Source organism: Mercenaria mercenaria, chromosome 8, assembly GCF_021730395.1.
Source record: "Mercenaria mercenaria strain notata chromosome 8, MADL_Memer_1, whole genome shotgun sequence".
Classification (NCBI taxonomy): Eukaryota; Metazoa; Mollusca; class Bivalvia; order Venerida; family Veneridae; genus Mercenaria; species Mercenaria mercenaria.
In genome coordinates, this window is record NC_069368.1 from 74,373,460 (window position 1) to 74,384,861 (window position 11,402).

Here is an 11,402-nt window from a genome sequence, read left to right on the forward strand (position 1 = left end):
TATGAGTGTAGAAACAACTTGACAATTGTTTAAATAAAAACCAGGACAGTTAAATGCACTTTCTATAAATCGAAGTAAGAATGATTTTTTTTTTCATTCATCAAAATGACATTTTAAGTGTAAATGAATTGCAAAAATGGCAGTAATTAGACAGCAATTAGAGAAGGAAAAAAACTGCTACCATGGAAAGGCCACGGCTGTTCAGACGGGATTTTATTTCGCGGTAGACAGTAGCGTGTTGATGTATGAGTTGTGGCGTTTTATTACAAGCAAAGTGTAGAAAATACGATAGAAATGATAACATTTCATATTGTCACCATTAGCAGTAATATAAATATGGTATAATCTGTTAGATGGTAGTGTGTATATAAACACGTGTTGTGATCTGTTCTGTTGTGTTCTATATACGTGAAAAGAATCTCGGTGTGCCGTACATTTTGGTCGGCATTATTTTACAATAAATCATCATGATCAAGAACTATATGTATATCAATGCAAATTTTATTAAAAATTATGTTTTATTTAATGAAGTAATAATTAAAGGCCCTTTTGTGCAAATGAGACGTATATTCACGGTGAAAGAAAGTCTTATCATAGTTCCGCTCATGTCGGTGCTAGGGGCGCGAAAAAACCGTTCCTGCTTTTACTTTACTTGGCCGTGTGCGATGCTTCCCTAGTCATAGATGTGTTGAATAATGAAGAGTTTTATTTACTGAATACTAGTTTCGTCAATGTTCACATTATGTATCAACGTTCACATGAAACTCGATCATTTTGTCCAGATTTTTGGAACTAATTGAACAAAAGATGTAGTAAATTAAATATCTTTCATGTTTGTTACCTTATAGACAGTTTAATTAGTGTTATTATATATATGCAGAAGAACGACATACAAATTTTGCCAGCAAGTTTCATAACGAAGCTACGGGAAAAAATCGTGTAGTTTTGCCGTGAAGTTTCAAGTTTATATGACATATTTGCACAGATCTACAAAAAATGGAACAAACATATTTCACAAAGAAAAAACACATATAGTCCCACTAATAAGGACAATACTGTGAATGTAGACATCACATCACTCACCACATTAATCATATACAGTGGTGAAAACTATAAAGTACGCGAGATTATACCACAAACGGGGAATTCTGACGCCTGTGGAAGCTGTTCTCTGCAAGGGAATTTTCTGGACGAATTATATTACTAACTTATTAAATATATACGATTGTTTTGGTTTACTAGTATTTTACCTAATCAAGCAGGAAAGTGTTGTTTATAACATATTATGTATCTAAGTCGACAAAAGAGAAAATGAAAAGGGATTTCAGATGTACACGGTGATAGAGTGCGGATTTCGAGTGAGCAGTGTGATCGGGTCTATCAAGAGAAAATGGTGTGCATGTTGATAGGATTAATATATCCAAATCAATCAAGAAAAACAAGGTGACATGCATTCAAGATGAAAGGGCTTAAGTATCTAAGAATCTTAGTCGTTCAATAGAACAGGAAACATGTGAAATATGTAACGTATTTTCATGGGAAAAATACGAGTACTTGCATATAGAACTGTATAAAAGAGGCGTTTTCTTAAATATATCCGAGCTAAAATATCATTTTTTTCCAACAAAATAGTGCTATTGATAATACCTTCTCCCACAAAATCACAGGTCTAGAAGAATCTCCCCAGATAGCGGTTATGGTGCTATTGTATAATACATATTTTTTCTTCTCTAAAATCATACGTCGAGTGGAATCTCAAGAAAGTGGATTTGTTATCATCAGATCTGTTAGAAGAACCTGTGGAAGCTTTATTATAAATATGGTTAAGATGTCTCGCATGTTGTGACGTAGATCTATACATAGAGCTCCGAATTCGACTATCCCTATTGGGCCTCAGTCAACGCAGCGGAATAGAAGCTATGACTAGTTGTGTCGTAGTTTTTATATGGGGGAACTATCAAAAACATAACAAATATATGGTATGAATACATGAAAAACACTGCAAATAGAATACTGTTTAATTACTGAATCTTTTGTCTTAAATATACCCTGTTTACTTAAGGATGAAATCAATTTCCTTTAAACATAATAGAATATATCAGTAGCTGCTGGAACGACCTGCTTACATGTCCTTTCATGGGAATAAATTACGTTAATTTATGCAATTTGATGTACTGGCCTAATCCGTGATTCACTAGCTAAATTAAGATATGTAACATTGTACTTGGTCTCTTGTCAATCACATAGCCAATATTTCAGTCTCAAACCTAATCCAATGTCACGAACCCCTCTGCTATTATGTGCTAATGTTTCAGGACATTAAAAAAAAGACATTTTCTCTTAAAATGTGCAATGACTTTTGTTGTTTTATTAACACTGTTTCACAGTTTGGCGGTATAAATATTGCAAATATATTTTTAAAGATGTTGAATATAGTTACAATATTTAGCGAAAGATTTTATAATCGTTCAGTAGAACATCAGCTCAGAAAATTGTTACCATCCGCATTATGTCATTGTAAAATGTTAAGCATTGCATCAGCCTTGTTGTGAACTAAAAAATTATTTTTGACTGCAGCTCTTGGGATAATTACTTTGCTTATTGGTTATTCTGCTTTTTGTATCATGTTTTTTGTAACATGTTTTGTGTAAATGTATGTAATACTATATATAGATGTGTGCCTCCTGGAAGATTGGTTTGCCCTCGTTAAATGAAGTCTTTATTATTACTATTATTATTATTATTAACATCATCATCATTATTAAGAGGTTGAATAAAACTGTTCTTTGTATAAAATTTTAGATAAAAGTGATTTGTAATTGCATTGTTAGGTGACAAAGTCCATGCTTGTTTGTAAAAAAGGAATATATGGAGCTATATATTATTGTCGAACGAACATTACACGAACTATTTTACTGTACCCATAATGTGAATGTTCTGCTACTGTCTTTTATAAGTAAGCATCATTGGTCCTGTTATTTTGCCAAGCTTACTTATTCAAAATTTTTATTCAAACTCGAAATGAGATGCATCATCATATTTCTAAAAGAGAGGCCATGACTTTCAAATTTAATTTCCATTCGTAGCTAACAAATTTATAAAAAGCTAAGCTTGAATGAGCCGAAACACACGATATATTGGCTCTGGTAGCCAGTTTTGAACTAGCAAATGCTTGACATACAGTGACGATGTGTATTAACCTTATAGTGAAAATGCGGCATAAAATAAAAGCGAACATCAGAGAGTATAAATCGTAGATATTGGACATGAAATATGTCCAAGTGAATACTCGATTTCTCCGAAAATAGTCCTTTTTGACCTACCTGTTTCCTGACATTTTGCTTATTCAATTGTCTGTGTACTAAATGTCCTAACAGGACACTTTAATGAATCATTAATTGTTTCAATAACACGCTGGCGTTGCAAAATGTCCGCGTAGCGATACGCTGTGGATTTCTCCATTGACAATAATTATACCGTTGAAACAGGTCTATCGTTCTTTGTGTCGCAAGGGCAAAAACTGTTTGATGTATAACAAGTAACCACAAAATGAAAGGTTTTGTGTGTATGTAATGGTTTGTATTGAAACACAAGACGAGTTATGAAATTAAAATGAAAAGCGATCAAATACACTAGGTAAGACAATGATATGGTAGTTCATGTTACTGTCCGTATCGTTGGACTGATTGAAAATACACATTTGATCATGAAACAAAAAGACAAATTATGTTGTCTTCGAAATTCACTCTTGAAACCATCTAATTAAAAACTGAAAGATTACAAAAACCTGTGTTACATTATTGCAGGACCAAACATGTATACCGATAGATAGGCATCCTGCCCCGAGATAGAAAAAAATATGTTGTCTTCGAAGTTCACTCTTGAAACCATCTGATTATAAATTGAAAGATTACAAAAACTTTTGCAACACGATTGCAGGACCAAACATTTAATACCGATAGATAGGCGTCCTTCTCTGAGATAGAAAAAATCGCAAGTTTCGATTTTGACTAGCTTGTGATGCAATGACCACAATTATTTCGTTCAGGTAACTACAGTTCCAGATTTAGAGTAGTTCTCTGAGCGAGGAAACATTCATTGTAAGATCTGATTTAATACATATAGTCTTATAAAGTCATTATTCATAAAGTTGTCAGCCATCCGTAGAAACATGTTAATATTGTTGCGAAAATGTATCATGACAAGATTGACCGGCTGTCATTATTTTCATATCTTATAGCAACTGTGTTAAGGTCATCCTGTTGTTGGTCAGTCATCATGTACTAGATCTCAATGTCTTTGTTAAAATGTATTGCAGTTATGACATTCCTTAGTTTGGAATAGCATAAAAAAACATATACAGTGTATTTACGCAACTCTTACTCCATGCTTTTTTACTGTATAGACCAATCCGTGATACATGCTTTAACTCATACACGTATTTGCTACAGGTGAACTAATGACTCATTTGAAGAATTTAGATGACTTTTGTGCTTGTACAATGAAAAGCATTTAGAATTTAAAAAGACACATTGATTAAAATTTATGGTTTATTGTTCTACCATTCAGCTTTATTAAATCAAAGGAATACGTTTTTTTTTGTTGGCAATAAATATTTTATAATTGATGACAGTCTGTCATTATAAACAAAACAAATAAGTTGCCATTTTCTTCAATTAAAATCAGACGAGAACCACGAGTAAAACAATAATAATAACCAACTTAACGTTGTTTAAAACAGTGTTGTCTTTTTTTGATGCGCAACACAAAACAAAACAAAAACATTCTTGTTTATCAAGTAAGGTCTAGATTACTGAAAATATTTATCTATCTAAACTTATTTATAACATGTTCATTATAAATACTAGTTTAAATCACATCTCAAAACTATATTATCCCATTGGTTTTCATTCAAACCCACATCGGTCCCCATACATTCAATGGAATAGTCGAATCCATTAATACAATCAATTGCAAAAGTGGCGATATTTTAGTTCTTGTTCAAAATCTTCAAATGACTGAAATGCTACCTTAGAAACATTATAAATATTGTCCAGTTTCCCCCATAAGATGTTACGTTGTCTGTGTATTTTTTTTTTTTTGCGAATGATATTCAAAAATAATTCTTTTTATAAGTTGTTTAATATTCATTTTAACATGAGGCTAAAATAGTGTAACCTTTGCCTTGTACTATTGAAATATAAACAGATATGTTTCAATCAGCTTCAACAAATTATAGGTAGCAAATGTATACATGTATTATTACTTTGAATCTGGAACATGTATGTGACTTTTATAATAAATGAAATTGTTAACATAATACATTTTTTTTTATCTCCCTCTCTTTCAGGTGACCTTGATGCATTTATCCATCAGCATTAGAATATATAATTCTGCAACAAAAACAAGATTTATTACTCGACTTTTGTTTAAAAATGACTAATTCTTATTAACTGAAATGTTATACTGCTTATTACATTACTTTACTGGTCTATTTTTCAACCAACCTAACACCTTTATTTAGACAAAATGACAATCCAATAAAATGAACCTGAGTTCTGAAGCGATAATGCTTTATAATCTATAATAATTCTAACTGCTATACAGTTTGGTGTACAGCTAGAAGAAGCTCAAGACGTGCACTTCAAGGACGAGTTTATATAGGGAACAAGTAGACACGAAACACTAAAAGAATTTAGATTGGTGACATTTTCTGAAAGATGGAATAAAAATATACATAACTATTAACTTGCATATCTGATATTTTAACATTTTCCCACCAGTGAAACTTACGGCCAAAGATCAGCTTCACTGTAAAACAAGTGGTAAAACAAAAATAAACATTTATTTTCTTCCTTTAAAACAAAATACAATATATATGTTATTTTCTTTTATAAAACACGACACTGAAACGTAATATTTGTAACTCTTATTGAGGACCTCTCTATGGTGTTGGCTTTCAAATTAGGAGGATTTAGACTAATCTACTTATTTTACAGCGTTAGATTTCACTACGGTGAACCAGTCTAAAATGGTCCAATGCGCTTGCGTACAAGTAAGTTTTGAAATTCTCTAAGACGAAAATAATTGTTCGTTTAAAATAAAGAGATATAGTGTAATACTATTGTTACAAATGTTGGAAACGGTTCGGTTATTGATAGCAAAATATATCTAGATATATATTTACTATTCTTTGTTCGCAGTATTCAAAGATATGCATATGCAGTGAATCACGTTAAAATATATTTCGTTGAATTAAATAAATTTATTGTTTAACTGGCGGTTCGTTTGCCCCATTCGTTTGGGCCACGGAAGATCTGCCGGAATAAGAAGAGCTCTTCCGAGGACTTCTGTTTTTAGGAGATCTTCTGTGTCTTCCACCCGATAGCAGAGATGTTAATCACGTGATCAAAACAAGGCAGCAATTCGACATATAAAACTTACAAACTGAGTAATAAACTGGAACAAATAAAATGTTTAGAATTTCCTTTTCAAATAGCACATTGACAATAAAAATCTCTGAAAAATACATTTAAAAAAAGAATGATATCTTTTTTCACTCCCGCAGACGTCCGTTCGATTGGGATTTTCTTCCAAGCTTTTCTAAAGCTTCTCGGAAGCTATTCTCTTGGGCCCAAACGGACGGAACAGTTGACAAACAAACTTGTCAAGTGAGGTTCACGCAAAAATGGTAAGATGCCAATATGGCAGCTTTCACCAGGGCCAAGTTCGGACTTGGAGCCAAAGACTTCAGTGTACAATTATTGCAGTGGTAGCTTTTATACATTTTTAAATAAAATTCAGTAACTAGGAAATGCTTGGGTCTACAATCCTCGGATTGGCGGGGAGGTTGATCATAACCTGAAGATGACTTATTGATTTTGAGATTATTAGGTCGTGGTTTCAGTGACCTGGGCTAGGAAAAAGTTTCCAGACTATAACCCAAGAAAGCTTGGGCCTAGGATCTCTAAACTTGATACGAAGGTTGGCCATCACCAACAGAATGATGACCCCTAATAGGTCACAGTGATCTGCATCAGGGAAACTGTTTTTCGTATATAGCACAACCTATCATATAACCAGCGACATAGATAACAATTAGATAACAATTGTTATCTATGTCCCTGATATAACTTTAAAAAGAGCAACACTGGACCTCTCCCAGGTTTCTTATTTAAAAGAAGCCTACTTGTATTTCTCATTGAAGAAGTCATTGTTGTTATTGTTGTTCTTTACAGGCTAGTTTTATTTTTAGTACCAAGTGAGGGACTTATGATTTTTGTCAAATTACATGTCATAATTTATGCACTGATTTATCTGAACTCGGCCGCGAATACAGTCGCTTCGCGAGTATTGCAGTATTGACAGGCAGCTCGATATCAATTGACACTGGTACTTCTACGACTGTAGTATACGCAACGTTACGCACGACCTAATAATTTAGAAATTATGTTATCGATTGAGAATTAATTTGGCAATGAATTATGATTTTTAAAGTCATCGATCAACTCTGGCCGTGTGTTTTTTCTTATACTAGTGTCACAACGTTATGCTACGTGATTTATCGTGTTTAAAATAAATGTCAATCATTTTTAAATTTTAATGTCTTAATTTGAATATAGCATGTTTGATTTGAATTCATAATCACGATAGTCAGTAATTTGACTGATTTAGATATCTGCTGATTACACTTACACATTTTGATAAATACAACAATGGCAGGTTATAAAATCACGCTAAAGAAATTGCCAGGTTCAACAAGTTCAGTGTTATCTCCAGTGAAATGACGGTCATCTTTTGTAAATGTTTGACAGATAAAAAAGACGCATAAGCTATATATAAATATACTCAACTTAATCAATCCTACTTTACAGACGGAAATGCAGTTAGAAGCGTCAAAGCTTACATCTGTTTGACTATGCCACTCAATCAAGTTGACACTTAAGGAAAAAGCTTCACAGTGATTAGCGTTATTGAGGAATTCGTCGAATACCAGCATGTCGCTCCTCTGAGGTAGCTGACATACAATAAGTCAACGCGATAAGAACAATCTATTGGCCTAATTTGGAATCAATCGTCTTTACTGGCGGCTCCCAATCGGATAGGGAAAAAAGTTCTACTCGTTCATTACACACAAATAACAAATAGTTGTTGTGTATTATCTTTGAAGTATGAGGGTCTTACTCTTATTTTGACCTGATTACAAAGGCAAACATTCTCAATAAGCAGTTTGAATCTGTATTTTAAAAGCCCGAACCCCTAAACCTGAAACAACTCTGCAATAAACCAACAAAGTCCAAATCAGTAGCAGAGATGCCAACGATCCTCATAACTGCAAGGGTTAACCAAAATAAAGTATCTGGTGATGAAATCTCCCCAAGCCTGCCAAAAAATCTCCACCAAGAGATAGTCTAATTCATCACTTTCGCTAAATATTGTAACTATCTCTTGAAACAGGTCAATGCCCAAAAGGCTGGAAGAGAGCAGTCATTGCACCATCTAAAATCCAAGGCTAGTAAAAGTTTATGTCCATATCCGTAACATGCATTGCCTCTAAATTGATATGGATCATATTTTTTCCTCAAACTCATGTCCCACTTTAATAGAAATGATCTCTTTAAACAGTACAAACATAGCTTCTGGTTAAAGCATAGTTGTGAAACACAACTCATAAGTTTCACAAATGAGGTATTCGGCAATCTTGAGAATGGCCAACAAACTGACGTCATAGTAATGGATTTCCATGGTCGCCATAAATTGACCCTGGGAGGTCATCCATTAGCATCCCAGTGGACAAAGTTATTCGTTAAGGACAGATCTTAAGACTAATAATGAATGGCTTCATTTCAGATGAGCTTCCTGCTCTCTCCGTGGTTCAACAAAGTTCAATCAACTACATAAATGGCCTACCAATTCAAACAAGACGGCCGTGATGGATGGCCCTATATCACTCATCTGAGTTTAGTTGCTTGCTTGAACAAATTTATTTGCTAAAGCTTAAAAAATACTAGGTTAGTAGGTCATCGTAAATATTATTCAAGATAACTACTGTAAGCTGTTAAAATTATACAGGCGGTCCAAATATTTTTGCTGTAGCTTCAAAAACAAGAAAGTAGGTCAATAGGTCAAAGTTAAGAATATTAAAGATGAGTGTTGAAATCAGTATCAAAAATTATAAACGTGGTCCAAATTTCTATATTGTACCTTTAAAAGCAAGAAACTAGGTCGGTAGGTCATGATTGGGACAGTTAAAGATAAGTATTGAAATATGGATCAAAAACTATACATGCGTGAAACGTATCGTGCATCATGTTTAAACTCAACACGTGTGCAAGCGATTAAGGGTTTTGCCACGTATACCGGTTTTTTTTATCAAATGCCCTATAAAGCCTTAAGACTCTCCGTAGATGTAGATGTAGCTAACACTAACATTGATTCACAGATTAATGCTTGACAACATACCGTTTTAGCCCATACTAAAATGCCTTCTGTTTCACTTGTAATCAATGGTTTTGTTTGTGGTTTTTTTCTATTTCTTTCTTCTCTGTTTGGATTTGTTGCACCTGCTTATATGTGTTTTGTTTGCTTTTGTATTTGAGCTGCAAACAATGATATCTGCCTGTCTTTTGCATGTATCCGTGTCTTCCTGTTAAACTCGTACAGCCGTTTATAATGCTTTTATCAGGTTTTAATAGTCTTTGACAGCTTTCTGTGATATATTTAGATAGGCACGTGTCATAGTTTTTAGAGATGTGTCTATTTCATTTGCGTGCATTGCGCATTCTGCAGGGGTTTTGAACACTAATCGAAGACAGACAGACAGACAGACTCTTTGTTTTACATCGTAACTTTATATTTATCTTCAGTTTCTATTGCAGCTTTTAACATATTATAAGCACTACAAGTTTATTCTTTGCTGTCAAATTATTCGTGAGCCTATAATGTTCTTGTGTTTATCTCGTCACTTTAAGTAATATCTTATCTTATCTTTGCTTCATTTTTAACCTCTATTCGTCTAAAAGAAAGAGATTTAATGTTTAATATCATAATATTGTGATTTTTGGGCACAAGCCGCAAAATTCGCGGCTTTGTTACCGTTCAAATTTAGTCGTTTCATAATGAGATATGTGCCATTTCCCGGTTACTGAGTCATTCTTTGATAATCAATAAAACTGTGGGACGGGGAGTCGCGATATATTTTCATTTTGGAAATCAAGCGTATTGATTGCAAATTAGAAATATCTAGTTAATGCAAGACTTGGAAATTTACTTACGTCTAATCTGATTCTTACAGAAAACCAGCAAATATAGATGGTCTACAGCGACTCGTGGACAGGATTTACTGTCTACGCAAGTTCAGTTCCATTGTAAGTTTAATTTTCTTATACATGAGAGTATTTATAAAAGTGCGTGCAGCTTGATCCCATTATTCGGGTAGATATGAACACTTTACTGGTACGCACTACTGCTAGGTTAAAAGCAGGTGTGTGTTACATTCATTTAAATAATTGTAACAATAATCTATTCATTAAAGAAAAATGGGGGTGTGGGGGCAGTAGCCCCCATAAGAAGAAATGGGGAGTATTTATTGAATGTGCATACCGGTACAGTGCAGATGTCCCATTTTTTCCTCAGGTCTTGTTTATTAACCCATTTGTTTACTTAGATTTGTTTACCCAAAGAAGTATAAAATACACAGAATGGCAACTGGCTGTAATCTAGCGTGAGCTCGTGTCAGAGCGTGATTCGGCGTTATCTTACTTAAAACAAACATCGGCGAGCATGCAGTTACAATTTGTACCTTTAAAACTACATTTAAAATACATGTTAGCTTCTAAAACAAAATTAGTTTAATGAGAAATGGTCTTAAGACACGAAGTACAGGGTTTTTTTTGCCATCGAAAGAAGCGTGGTCATACGGTGATAATTATTTTACCGATGAATAATTGCTTTCGCATACAAAATGGCGTGTGGAGAAAGCTTCCGGTAACGAGATCTCGTTTTTTTGTCACGGGAGGTTGGCGAGATTTGCTCTATATGCCTTTCAAGTTGCCAATCTATTTATTTTATAGCTCTTTGATTTACCTAAAAAAGTGTCAAACCGCAACATCTTCACACAAAATTGTGTGAGACATTGATGACGTTTATATGAGATTGTAGCACACTTTTATTTCTGAATGTACGGATCAACATTTTTAATATATGTGACTTTGATTTAACAATATATATTACCGTTTTCATAAAATAATACCTAGGTCCCCAGCAGGGGTTTGACTATATGGAAGATAGATAGAACATTTTAACTCCCACAATAAAAAGTAGAATGCCATGATCACATTACATCTGCAATGGTGGGAAAAATATTGTAGACTGCGGTACTCATTTTAAATTTCTGTGACAAG